This window comes from Cupressus sempervirens, chromosome 1 (genome assembly GCF_028749045.1).
Source record: "Cupressus sempervirens isolate cs-2001-9-10 chromosome 1, ASM2874904v1, whole genome shotgun sequence".
NCBI classification, from domain to species: domain Eukaryota; kingdom Viridiplantae; phylum Streptophyta; class Pinopsida; order Cupressales; family Cupressaceae; genus Cupressus; species Cupressus sempervirens.
The window spans coordinates 315,731,636-315,746,231 of NC_143118.1; the positions used below are offsets into that span (position 1 = coordinate 315,731,636).

Below are 14,596 nucleotides of genomic sequence, written 5' to 3' on the forward strand. Positions count from 1 at the left end.
TAAAAGTATTTTGAAAATAAATTATAATCTAAAAATTAAGAAGTAAAATTGGGAACATAAAACATTACCATGGTTGAACGAAAGGAATGATAATGAAAGTGCACAAGGCGAATGTTCTTGATAGAAGGAATTGCAATGTCGTCCGAGTGGATTTGACAGAATTATACTTTACCAAAACTGCAAGTGACTTGAAATAAATAATAATATGAAGAAGAAAGCAAAAATGGTCTTTAATTATTCCTCAGCCACGATGGAAACATAAATCTAAAGGTAACTTGAAAGATAAATACTTGTTACGTTTACAAACTGTAATTTTAAAATTAAAATACAATGAAAACTACTTGTAGAATAATTATTCTAAATTTATTCTTGAGATCATATTTTAAAATTATTTTATTTATCATAATATATTTTTAATTTTCTTTCATTTTACAATTAATTTGATGATTTTATATGAATAATAGAGTGAAAAAAATAAGATAAAACTTTATGTTTTTGATTAGGTAAAACAGGTTTTACAGGGATCCTAAAACCCAAAGTTTTACAGCAAAAAGAGTAAGATTAAATAGACTAAACAAACAAAAAACTACCACAAAAGGCCGGAGACAAAAGAAGGCCCGAAGCCAAAGTACAAAGGTCAGAGACAGAAAAGAAAAGCCAAGCGAATAGACTAGTGGCCATCTGTGTCCATGGCCTACAGGGCTTTTGCAGCATTAGTGTCCTTCTAACTACCCGCAACCTCCTGAATCCTGGTAGTAGTGTTCATCTGGTTCCCTTGATTCACCTGGTCACTGGCCTCTTTCTGAAATTCATCCCGGTTGAATGCTTGCTCTATGTTCTGCTCTGCATCCCTTTCAAGGCCAGTTGAAGTTAGATAGTCCCCAGATTGACAATATTCTCATTCAGGGTGTGAAGTGTATCCACTATCTGTTTGGTGATTATCTAGTGGACAAAATCCAGCCTTTGGACCTTCTGCTCGAGCTGGGTGAGTCTATCATCCTGATGGTCTCTGGAGACTGGCCTCTGTCTTTCTCCTGGCTACCCACCTGGTCCTTGCTTCCTCTGGCTTCTTGGTCCTTGTCAGAATCCTAGTTGCTGGGCTGGTTGCTCCTATCCTTCAGAGCCTCAATTTCCTAAAAAAGCCACTTGATGGAACAAAAGTTGTCAATCAGGTTGTTCTTTGCATTGTTCAGGAAGTTGAAGCCAGTTTCCCACACATTGTCGAAGATAACCAAAAGAGTTGGGTCAATGAGCAGATAAAACTTTATGTTTTCATGTATTAAATGAGTAAATAAAATTCAATAAAGTTTTCAGAATTCAAAATAATATGAATTAAAAGAAGAATTTCTTTCTTCTCATTATTTGGATAGTTTCAAGCATTAATTTGATTTGTTTTACAATTATTTTATTTTCAATTTAAATGTTAAATATATAATTTTATTATTATTTAAAAGTATTAAGCTTCAATTTGGAATTTAAAATTATAATTTTACTTGAATTGTAGTCTAAAGGAAATTATGATAGAAGAATTAATTAATCTAGATGCACCAATCTAAAAGTAATTTAATATTTAAGATCAAATATGTTAATACAAGTTTCAAATTAAATAAAATGAAATATTTATTAAATAATGATTTGCAAAGCTCACCTTCATAATAATAATTTAGGAAGATGAATGATAATGAGGACAATCCTATATCAAATATATAAATTTTTGATAAATATAAATTTAATTCCTTAAAATGTATTTTTACTAATAATAATAATATTAATTAAAAATAAATATAATAAATTCTATAATAAATATTTAAATCTTTCTTTATAAAAGATAAGAGTATCCATATATTTACATATATGTAATTATACATATACATGTGCATAGGCATATACATAGATAGAAAGTTAAGGATACATCTATATAGTATGTATAGACACACATATAGTTCTTACATTTAGGAAGTAATACAAAAAATATATGTTCTTAGAAGACAATGCTTAATTGTTCAACTACATCAATTTCAAACATTAGTTCAAATTTACTAATACAATATAGGTGAGTGAGAGAACACTCTTTATAATGGTAGAAAAATAGTTTGAACATTGTTTTTAATTAAAATAGATATGAAAAGAAGAACACAGATCAAGACTAGATGTCCTACCAATCAAGAAAATTAATCAAATACTCCTATCATTCAAGAGCACTATCATTTATAACATCCCGGACAACTAAAATACTACTACAAAACATTAAAGCATAGTAGCCAAAATCCCAAGTTCAGATATAAACTGCCATTAACTGCCATTAAAACTTGAGCATTATTGATTCAACAATAATATCATATTTTAACCTAACACATTAACTCTTAAATAATAGAAACAATTATATATTATTATAATAGCTTTTCATATTTTAAAATTAATTTCATAATATTTCTCATCTCAATAATTAAGCTAAGAGGAATTCTAGAGTGGTGAGAAACATCAAATGTAATTTCCAATAGCAAGCTAAACCTTGTTGAAGCTACCTTCATCTCCCTGACGCAGTCCACTGAACTTGCAATGCCCAGAGATAAAATCATGAATAATTTCATCAGCGGAACGGAGACCGTTGAGAAGCCCACACTGTTCTGCTCGCAACTTCATCGAGTAAAAGAGATACACCGCAGAGCCGATGAAATCTTGCCCGCTTCACTACAAAGTGTATCGATTGACGCACAAATGCGAGAACGCCACAAAAAATAATGGCAATGAGACTTCCCAATACAACCCAAGAGAAGGTCTTTACCTTACGAGCCATCATCGCATAGACCGCGGACAACTAAACTGTTGATGGTCATGAACACCATCTTGTTCTCTGTTGTAAGCTGAGAGCTCATCTCCCACATGATACAAACAAAGAGGGAGAGAAAGAAGGCTATGCAGTCAAAAATAATGAAGAGCGTAAACGAAGTGAAGGATAAAAAAAGAGGGCTCCCAAGATCCTCCTTAACACCAGTCTGATCATCCGACTGAAAACCGCCTGGGACTGTGAAAGCAGCGGCACATGTCATGGTGGCCAAAAGTGCCGCCACAACGAGCTCTGCATTGCGTCTCTCTTCGTAGGCTTTGTTTACCATTGACCTCGCATTGTTGTACTTTTTCAGGTTCGCCTGTGGCACACAGTACATGAAATGCTTCTTCTTCCTCATGTTAAAATCTCCCAGCTTTTTTATAGTCCTGAATGATTCGTGGTACTCGGTGACTTCTCTTGCAATCTCAAATGGTGTCCTCCTCACTGTTCCGCGCAAGCTTGTTCACCCCGGGCACTTTTACCAGTAAATTCAAAAAGGAAAACAACAGAATGTCAATTAGATCCATTCAAAACAAAAATATCATAAAAAGTGAAGATTGAAGGGCATTAAGACCCCAAAACTTTCTTACGCTCTCATATTTGTTCCTTGCTGCAATGTGCAAAGGAGTGTCCCCTCGCTGAACAACTGGCTGATCACTTTCCATGAGATGGTGGGGAATTGTAGCACCGTTTACCATTTTCTTTATTAAATATTCCACGAGCTTGACATGGTTAAGCTCCACAATGTAGTGCAGGTCGTTTGATCTGCGAGTTATTAAAAACTCTACAGGTCCTCTGGATACCAAGCTTACGGCCAATTTCAGTGGAGCTTCTTCTTCATTATTTGCATACTCACACAAATTGGCATCCAAAATTACCAACTGTTCCATTAGATCCACACGATTTTTTCTCACAGCTAAATGTAAAGCCGTGTCTCCTTTTTCATCGGCCTTTCCTATTATGTTGATTGAACCTGCATGAATCACGCAGTTAAGAAGGACAAACAAATAAGGCATACCTTTGCGAATTATAGAAAATGAGTTTAGGAAGAGAGTGACCCGAATCTCGTAGCCTTTCTACCAATTCCCGCAACAAATCTGCGTTTTTTATGAGATGAACTTGCTAAGCAAGAGAAACAAGCGAAAAATAGGCTTCTAACTAAAATAAGAGTATACATGAACACATGAAAACCTGCATCTCCTGCAATTACTGCCATATGAAAGCATGTTCTTCCCTCCGAGGTCTTCTTTCGAATTGGGCTTGACAGATCAAGCTGTCCAAGCAGGTTTATTGCAGCGCCTGCGTTACCCCCTTCACAACCTTCAAAGAATGTCGATATGTTATCCATTTTTCGAAGAATTTAGCCCTGAAGACTGCTTAATCCATTCTACATAGAGAATACAGCGTCCTTAGCTCGCGGTAGCTGGGTACAATGAATTCACCTTAATGGATCTAGGTAGCCAATTTATTTCCCAGCGCTTGGCAATAAGCATCATGAATAGTATTGGGCAAATTATTACAACTATTTCATAAATCCTAAAAAATGACTTAAAATTTGTATTTTTATAGTGCTTCCTAAAAAGTGTGTATAAGAGGTTAAATGCTTTTAGCCAATGCGATAGATACAAATAAGTTTTGTTCATTTCTAAACATAAAAATATTGCATCTTCACTATACAATATATTAATTTTATAAGAAAATGTAACAATAATTGATTTCTATTATTGGAAGTAAAGAGTTTTATTCACTAATTAAGTTAGAGACCTCAAAAAGTGATACAATAGTACTTAGTTTATCACCAAGTATTAATAATAGAATTCTTCTTTGGTGAGGAAATACATCCAAATAATAATCTATAGGGAAGTAAACATTGATGACTAAAGTAAATGTATAATTTTCTTATGTTGATGCGATGTAGAACATATGATAGACAATATTGGAATGTTGTGTAGAACATTTCATCTTTCTACTTATTTAAAACCATCTTTGTTGTATTTGTGAAATGATACATTTCTATTATATATTATCTTTCATAGATTTTAGACAAAAGATGTATTACTTCCAATCTTATCAATCATTTATTTCTAAAACCATCATCATAAACAAAGTTACGTTTAACTATAATAATATATGTCGAATTTCTCAATTTTCATAAAATGTTTTAAATTTATATAACTTTTACTAAAGGTAAGTTATTTAAACTGTAAAGGTTGAATCATTCCAATTAGTCACAACTTTATGTGGTAGAATTGAATTCAAGAGCATGGATAGGATAAGAATTCGCAAATCTACTAACAACTAGGTTTCTAGGAATATAGTTATCTAAGAGAAAAATATCATTCATTCAATAGTAAATAATAGACTAGAAATTACAAACAATATTTACCATATTACTCATAAGACCCCTCCTTCTAAGAATTGCACACATTATACAAGCAAGAAACCTAGTTAAGTCATCTCCCCTGATCCCTAGTTGGGTCAAACTAAACTTTGACAACTCATCACTTGATAATCAGGGTTGAGAAAGAGGTGGTGGTCTTCTAAGAGACATGTTGGGTGCCATGATGGTGTATATTTTATTAACCTTGGCTCATGGGTTTCCTATGTGGTTGAAGTGTACATGACTTATCATTAGATAGAGTTGGAAATTATGTGATGTTATACAAAATTAAAAATGGAGTGAGATGCAAAAAAATATTGTTGTGTTGCTAGTAGGAAAAATTACATCAAGATGGAACATACTTTTCATCACTGACAAAATTGAATATCTCCTTTCCATATTAGATGATTACAAATGTCAACACATCTTTAGGGCAAGAAATGTCATCATTAATAAGTTGGTAACTATAGGTAATTTCACAAAAACTATCATATCTTTGACTAGGTTCCAAGATCTTCCCAAGGTGGTTCATATGGAGATTTCCAAAGAAGGTGGTTCAAGTTAATAATGATGCAAAAATTACAGTACTTTCTTTCAGATTCAGATATATCATTTTTGTGTTATCTCGATTATTGATTCTCATTTCACCAAGCATTTCCTCTATTAAACCTTTATGTGAGGCCTTGCCTTGACCCATCATAGCATAGCTATTCATTTGCATTTTGCATATTTTATATTGTGAGACCTTGTTATACTTTAGACTTTTTGGGATAGTTATTCAGACTACTAGATACCATGTGATGATTACAATATGATGCTTATTTATGATGATTAATGATTAATTATATTCATCCAAATAATTTCTTACTCTATCAATGGATATGGAATCATGTTTTAATATTTTATGTTAGATGAAGGATATCATGTTTAGTTTCATGGTGCACATTGATTTAGAAATGGAAAATGTTATTTGAAAATTGGTTTAAAAAGGTTTACATGGTAATTTAGTTATGAATATAGAATTGATTTAGGATGTATATTGTTGACCCTATGGCAAGACATATTATCAATTAGTGACAAAACACTTAAGTCATTCAAGAAGGTTAGTTAATACTACAAGTGAGATTTCATTTAGTCATCATACTTCAGTGTAGCCCGAGCATCTTGAGAGTATCCTGTGTTAACCTAGCACTATCACATGGACAAACATCATAGTGTGAACTAAGTCAGTAGTGTGAACTGAGCTAATAGTGTTCATCGAGTTCTCAGTTCAAACAAGGCATCCAGTGTCACCCGAGTGCCAGAATATCACTCGAGTTCATTGAACTACCCGAGCATCAACATAACACCTAAGTGGATAGTGTGCTCTGAGCATCAACATTCAGCCAACCTAAAGATGTAATTTAAGGGAACCTCTTGTTTTGAGCCAACTTAGAATGAAAATATTGTTTGATGGCTATTTAAGAAAAGTAAATGGTTTTATCTAATATGTGAATAAGAATAAAAAGAAGAATATGAGATAGATATATGTAAGTGGAGCAAGCAAATATGAAATACAAAAAGGAAGATAGAGAAAATTGATACAATGGCTACCAGTAGTATAAAGGGAAGATCACAAGCACATCTATCACTATCAAGTGATTACAATCTTCAAAGGATCTATATCATCAAATCAACCATAGAGAATAGGATGGCATTCATGAGTTTCAAAAGTTTAGTGGTTTGCTTGAGCTTTGGCTTCAGTGCTTGTGGATTTATGTGGGTATTATACACTATGATGGAGCATAAAGTTAAGACCTTCTCTTGGGTGATCATGGGAAGTCTTGTATTCATTACTTTCTATGGCGGTTTCACATTTATTCATCAATTTGTAGACTTTGCAGTGAAGTAGGCAGAGCTAACTGCCTTTGTCATGGAATCTCTCTATTTATTGATGAGATTGTTGAGAAGGTATGGTATGGAGCATAACATTGTGTCCTCCTAAATATTTGTGTTTTAGCAGATGAATTTTCTTATGATTTAAGAAGCAAGCATTTCAAGTTCAATGAAAATAAAGGTAATGATAGCAATATATGCACTATATGCACTCATCTTTAATATAGTAATATGGTTAGTAATGGTCATTTGATAAAGAGGAGAGGAAGAGGGTCTTGAATTTAGATAAAAATTATAGACTCACACTATAGTATTTAGAGAGAGAATCGAGAGGTTACTACAACTAGAACGCAGATATAAACATCACAACATTGTGGTTCTTATTATAAAAATTCAAATTTTAGATGACATGTTATTGTTGACTAGTTTAAGTTAGGGTGAGACTTTCAATTTGTAATCTTATCTATTCATAATTCTCATCAAGAGTACATTGAGCTTAATAAATTGTATATATATTTATATCTATAATTCTATATATTATATTATATTTATATTTATTCATATGTTTATTATTATTTCATTTTTTTTAAAGAGTTAAATAAATAATATTAAATTAATATATTTTAAGTATACTCTAATTTATAGTGTTTCAAAAAGATTAGTTTTTTTCTTTTCTTTTAAATTAGAAAATTATGAATTCTACTAGTGGTCATAGTAGTTATAATGGCTATAATAATTTTAACTTTTTTGTTACATAACACTAGCATGTAGAAGCTAAATTCTTTTTGGATTGATAGTCATATATGGAAGTTAGCTTATTCTACTTGTACTTCTATGAGATTTATTATGTTTTTTTTTTTGGTTGGTTAGTGGACTTCACTGAACATATCTTTTACTTGTATATAACTAATATATGATAAATTAGAAAACATTCAATCATAGTATTTTAAAACCTGCTTCTCCTAAAGGGCCTAAGTTTTCAGTGGTTATTGAAGACATAAGCTCATAAAAAAACCCCTCTACAATTGCCCCAAATCATCAAAATATCTCAACCCGCCCAAGCATAAGAAGCCTACCATTTCCATGGATTAATCCCTTTTCTTGAAGCACCAAGAAAATACAAGAATATCTTTGCTAAGTCTAGACCTGTTAGTACTCCAAAAAAAAGGAGAATGGTGGATGACATTATTGACATCAACAATATTGAAGCGGGGGGGGGGGGGGGGGGGGGGGGCGTTTAATTTTTAAATGGTGAATAGAGACATGGACTCTAAGAATTAGAAGGGTAATACTAGCTCTAGGGAAACAAGATTTGCGACACTCAAAAACAAAAGAGGGAAGAAATATAAGGAAGAAAGAAAGGATGACTCCAAAAATTCTCAAATGGAGAACAAGGTGGAAGAGATAGAAGTGGAGGAAACTCCAAAGAAATCTAGTGGGTGCTTATCTACAGATGTGGATTTTGAAGTGGAAGCAAATGATTTTGATGAGGAAACATAGTCTCTCAAAGAAATGAAAGTGGTGGTGGATCTTAGAATTTATGGTAATGAAGACATCAATGCCTCTAATAAAACTAAGGTAGGGGGAAAATATGTCTCCCCTACTCTCATCTAGAGATAGCTAGAAGATTTCAAAAAGGATTGTGTAAAAGGTCTCAATGGTATCAATGAGAATATTGATGTTCTTAAAAGTAAGTTTTATATGCCCATAACTGGGCTTGAGCTACATGTGGAGGTTTCCACAATCTATAAGGTGTAGAAGGAAATTATGAGAAAGATCATGCTTGGAGTGACAAATGGGAAAAGAAAACTAGGAAAGGCTAGCCAAAACAAAGAGGAGAAGTGTGACGAGATAAAGAGTGCCATACAGATAAAGAACTAGATGGAGGAGATCAAGTACCTCATTAAATACCGGAGAAAATCAACTAGACCTAGATGTCATTCTTTGTGTTTGGAAAATTTTAGTTCTCTATTGATCTTAGGTTATTATTATGGATTTTTAAAGAAAAACTTTGTTTTTAATGCTCTTGATGCTGTCGAGTTGGTCTCACTTTACTATTATCTATTTTTATCCCCACTATTGTTGGCATAGCAAGACCTTTATTTTGGTTTGTAAGTTTAGTAGTTTTAAGTTTAGATTTATGTTAGATTTAGGTTTGGATTACTTAAACTATTCAAAGAACATGGCCTGTTTTGATTAATTTATGATTTTATAAGTCCTGGGTGAGACTCTGGTTATTGGGGTTAGATTTTGCTTCTCTGTTGCTTGGTTGTTATCACCTAGAGTAGAGATGGTCTTTACTTTGTTGTATCTAGGTTTAGGACCCTCTTCCTACATGTTTTAATCAAAACCATCATACAATACTGAGTGGGTGGAAAGTATGATTAATGCAAATGGCATTTAGGAGGCATTTTATGCCACCTAATATTCACTCATAGAAATCACACTGACTAGAAATTCATAAGTATTAACAACACTTATATTTTAGCTCTCTCCCAACCCCACTCATTTTTGTTGTAAGTATTTTTTTCACATTATCAAAATGAGCATTAATTGTACATTATTTAGAAGGGGAAAAATTGACAGTAGTGATAATTAGACAAAAAAAAAAATTACACTCAGATATTTTATGTTTATTATTATTAATTCTCTAGAGATAATAATTATAAAATTAAATAATATAAACCACTAAATTATAGACATGTACATAGTGTATTAATGTGTGACTTTACTAGTAATAAATAAAACAAATTTATTTCTATGTAGAGTGAGTTTTTTTATTATTGAGGTTTTGGGATATTAATGATATATAATAGAATATTGTATGAATATAAATTTTCAAAATAATTATTAATAATCTTATATTCAAACATCGAAGAAAATTTGATCTGTTGATAAATGCAATTACAACAAATATCTTGACAATAATGAGTACAATGAAATGCATGATAAACTTTACAAATATTTTTTTCTTAATAGTAGGCTATAGTTTTGATTAATATAGAAAAACTTCTATATAAATGTTTGTTCTAAAGAATTTACAGGAAAAAAATGAATTTGGAAAAGTTTGATAGCCTTTTTTAAATTTAATTTCTATATTTCACTATCCATGGTATTCTTTCATTTTTCAAAGTTCCCTTGATTTCAATTTTGATATTCAAAAAGACTTGAAATAATTTTTGAAATAGAGGATTATAGATTTCCTTAACCAAGCAATATGTATTTGAAGGATGATTACTAAGCACTTTACAAGACTCAGTTGTCATTGTAATATATTTAGCACAAGACTAAATTTATAAAATTAAAGAAGATTAGCTTTGTAATGAACTAATAGAAAGATATATTAGTACATTCTTAGTGTATGAATACATTAAAATAAAAAAATTCAAACAATTGAATAAAAAGTATGTAAATATATATTTATCAAATCTTTTGAACCAAAATATGTGAATATATGCTTAAAAAAATTATTAGCAAAATGTATTACCAATATAATAAACAATGAGGATTTAGATATAGAGTCAAAATATTTCATGTAGCCACTTCATTATAACTTATGAAAAAATTATAAATATTTTAAAATTAGACTTTTCAAATAAATCTTTTGGACCTAAAATTGGTAAATGAGGATTGAAAAAATATAACACATTGTATTATCATTAACATAAATAATTAGAATTTAGATGTAAGGTTAAGATATGTTATGTAGCCACTTCATTACTTCTAGGAAGATAATGTGAAACTTATAATTTATACCCACTTCATTACACTCTAGGAGGATGTATTGAAACTATATATGGCATAATTATTACATAAACAATGTCTATGTGCATGAACTATTCAAGTTTGAGAAGGTTGATTATCATCTTGTTAACAAAGAAATTAAGCAAGAGTAAATAGGTCTCCCATGCATAATCAAGTTTCTTGAATGAAAATTTAATTAATCAAAATTCTATAACGTTCAAAACAATCACACTAAAAGTTATGTAACACAAATATTGTTCAAAATTGTATACTTAGATGTGAAAAAAGATATTTTTCCTATATGGAGGGCATCACATTATATAATCCATCATATACTGACATTTATCTTAGTAGAAATATGCTTTACCTTTTTATATATTTCAAATTTTAAAATGGGATTGTGTCCTCATGATATCAATAATTTGAAAGGAATGCATTTTTATGCCTAGGAGTATAGGGTGTTCTAAATGCATGAAACTTTCACAATTTCCTAAAATGAAAAAGAACAATTCCCTCCACTCATCATGATAGCTAATTGGATCATATTTCAAATAGAAATACTCTTTTTAATGGATGTTCATGAAGTGCTATATTAGTTTCCTTGAATTTTTTCCCTAAGTCTATAACTTCAACATTCAAGATATTCTTAGGATATAAAAATGTTTTTGGATGGACGTTGGAAGACATTCAAGAAGTACCACAAAAATGTATAGTAATAAAATAGAAACTATTAAGTTCAGCATTTGATGCATATGTTATTAATGACACTTACAAGATATTATGTATGTATTAATATAATTTATGCATCACATGGTGATCTTAATAGTTAATAATTCGGGTGTGAGTATTTTAATATCTGATTGTTGAAATCTTCAAAATGAGCATTAATTGAACATTACTTAGAAATGGAAAAATTGACTCTAGTGACAATTAGAGTGGAAGTTGTACAATTGTATGAAGTTTATTATTAACTCCTCTAAACAAAAGAATTTCAATATTACATAATGTACACTACAAATATTGTAGACAAGTACATAATATATTAATGTATGACTTTACTAGCATTTAAGTAAAACTGATATGTGAATTATATGATCATAGTTTTTATTATTTTATTGTACAAATTTGATATATTAATAGCACATATGAATATTTTATAATTAGTACATTTCAAAATAAATATTAATAATTTTATAATCAAACAATAAAGAAGGCATGTTCAACTAACGAAACAAATTGTGACATACACCCGTAGAGGCATTCGTGCCCATTCAACTTCCCCTGTCCTAGCACATGAGAACCCATTAAAGCACAACTTTCAAGTAAAACATTGGTATTGATCAATCTTAATCATATCTCCAACAATCTTGCATCGCCCATAGGTTTGACAGTTCTGCCACAGAGGTTTCAGTTTCTGCTATTTGGAAAAGGCCACAGTCCTGTGTCCTCACTCTCACAATTAAATGCTTCTCTGAGCTACACAAGGAAACAATGTTAATTTTTCATATTGTATGCCATCTAGATAGAAAACATTGAGAGCGACCTATACAGACTCATAATCCTTGCTCGTTGGGTAAACTACGAGACTTGTGTCTCTCTCTTTTTACACTCGTAAATTTAGGGATCTACGGTGGTGTCACTTTAGGCATCAAGGGGAAATTGATAGCCAATAGATATACGAGCGTTGTGTACTTCTGTGGCATTCGGCTTTAACATAACGAAAGCTCCTTGAGAAATGGAAAACCTAGTGTTCTTTATTGAATCTTTTCAAAGTGGTGACGTGTTAGTGGCCAAAGAGGAGCTGGGAAAGCTTGATCTGTCAAGCTTCATTCTCTTCTTTCAGTTATTTCTCTTTTCATTCAGTTGTTTTAGTGTTGTCAAAGCTAAGCAAAGCCTATGAAGAGAGGTGCAATTCAGAACTTATTGTGGCAGGGCTATTGGTGGCCATCACATGTGCCACTCTCTTCGTCGTCCCTGGTGGTTTCCATGATTCAAACAGTCCTAGTCACGGTGCTATTGAGATCTCTCTACTTATATCTCATTTTTCATTTAAGCTCTTCATAACTTTTGACTGTATAGTCTTCTTTCTATCTCTCTTTGTTTGCATAATGTGGGAGATGAGCTCAGATCTGACCATGGAGAACAAGACAATGTTCATGAGTCTCAATAGTTTAGGCCCCGTTTGGTTGCTGGAATATGAGTGGAATAGGAAAACGAAATTAGAATATGATTTATATTCGCTGTTTGGTAAGCTCAATCGGAATTGGGAATAGGAAGACATATTCCAATTTTGCCCCTAAAATGAGCATATGTCTATGCCAAAAAATATCTGTTATTGGAATAGGCCATTTCCATTCCCATTCTGATTTTCCATTAATTTTTTTTTTTTTTTTTTTTTTTTTTTTTTTTTTTTCGAATTTTTTTTTTAAAAAAAAAATAAATTTATTTTTTGGATTTTTTTTTTGAATTTTTAAAATTTTTTTTTAACTTTTTCTTTTTGAATTTTTTTTGTTAAATTTTTTTTTTTGAATTTTTTTTAAAACATATTTTTAAATTATATCTATTTGTTTAAAAAAATGAAAATGAATTAACCAAAAAAATAATAAATTAAAATTTTTTTTAGGAAAAATGTTTTAAAAAATACAAAACTTAACCTTATTCCTATTCCATTTTTGTACAACCAAACAATGGATTAACACATTCCCAGTCGAATTCCAAGTGCACCAAACATGATTGGAATTGCCCATTTCTATTCCCATTCCCCATTTCCATTCCCATTCCATTTTTCTATTCTAATTTTCTATTCCTATGCCAGCGACCAAACAGGGCCTTAGTGGTTTGCCTGAGCTTTGGCTTCATCGCTTTTGGGTTTATAATGTGTGTTGTTTACACGATGATGACGCCTAAGGTTAAGACCTTCTCTTGGGTGGTGTTGGGAAGTCTCATATTCATTACTTTGTAGCATTCTCACATTTGTTTATCAATTTGTACACTTTGCAGTGAAGCGGGGTAGAGCCAACCACTTGTGTGGCATAGATCTTGCTTCTAATGGCCTTGTTAAAAAGGTATGGCATGGAGTAGAACGTCTTGAGCTTCTCAAGCTTTGTCGCTCAATTGATGAGGCTTCTTGTGATTTAAGCAGTGGGGTGCGCTGGTCCAAATGTGGTAAAACTTATCAGAGCTCAATACCCTCGTGCTCCTTCAACAATGTTTAGCTATCACCCTACTCTCATTTGTGGTTATAGAAATTAAATATAGTTTGCATGTCTATAGTCATATGTAGATTGTAAAATTACTAATTTTTATTTTAAAGATTTTTTAAATATTTATTTTGGAACAAGACCTTTGATTTGTAATCTTATTAGTATTTGTTATTAGGCTAAGTAATATTGTATCATTTTTTGAATTGTTATGCTTAAGTAGTTATTAAATAACAAAAATTTTGACCAATCTCTACGAGTGAACTTCATTTTTATGTGCAAATTTTAATATTTTGTATAGTTTAGATGTATGCTTTTTAAGCTAATGAATTGTGAAAAATATTTATTAATTATGTGATAAGTTTTCAATGTTTGAGTCTTATATGCACAATTTTTGAAATAGGAAAAAAACTAACAATTTTACAACCACCTTTTTAACCATAGTTATTTTAAATTATTTTTTCATTCGTTTTTATAATTACATATAAAGAATATTACATTTATTATTATTATGTATTTAAAATATTTATTATATTATACTTATATATTTTCTAAAAGCTTTCTATT

General features: G+C 31.1%; 1 pseudogene; it reads right to left on the reverse strand.

Annotated features, from left to right (window-relative positions):
* Positions 1-2,505: 2,505 nt before the first annotated feature.
* Positions 2,506-4,178, reverse strand: LOC149577398 (uncharacterized; annotated as a pseudogene).
* Positions 4,179-14,596: the final 10,418 nt, after the last annotated feature.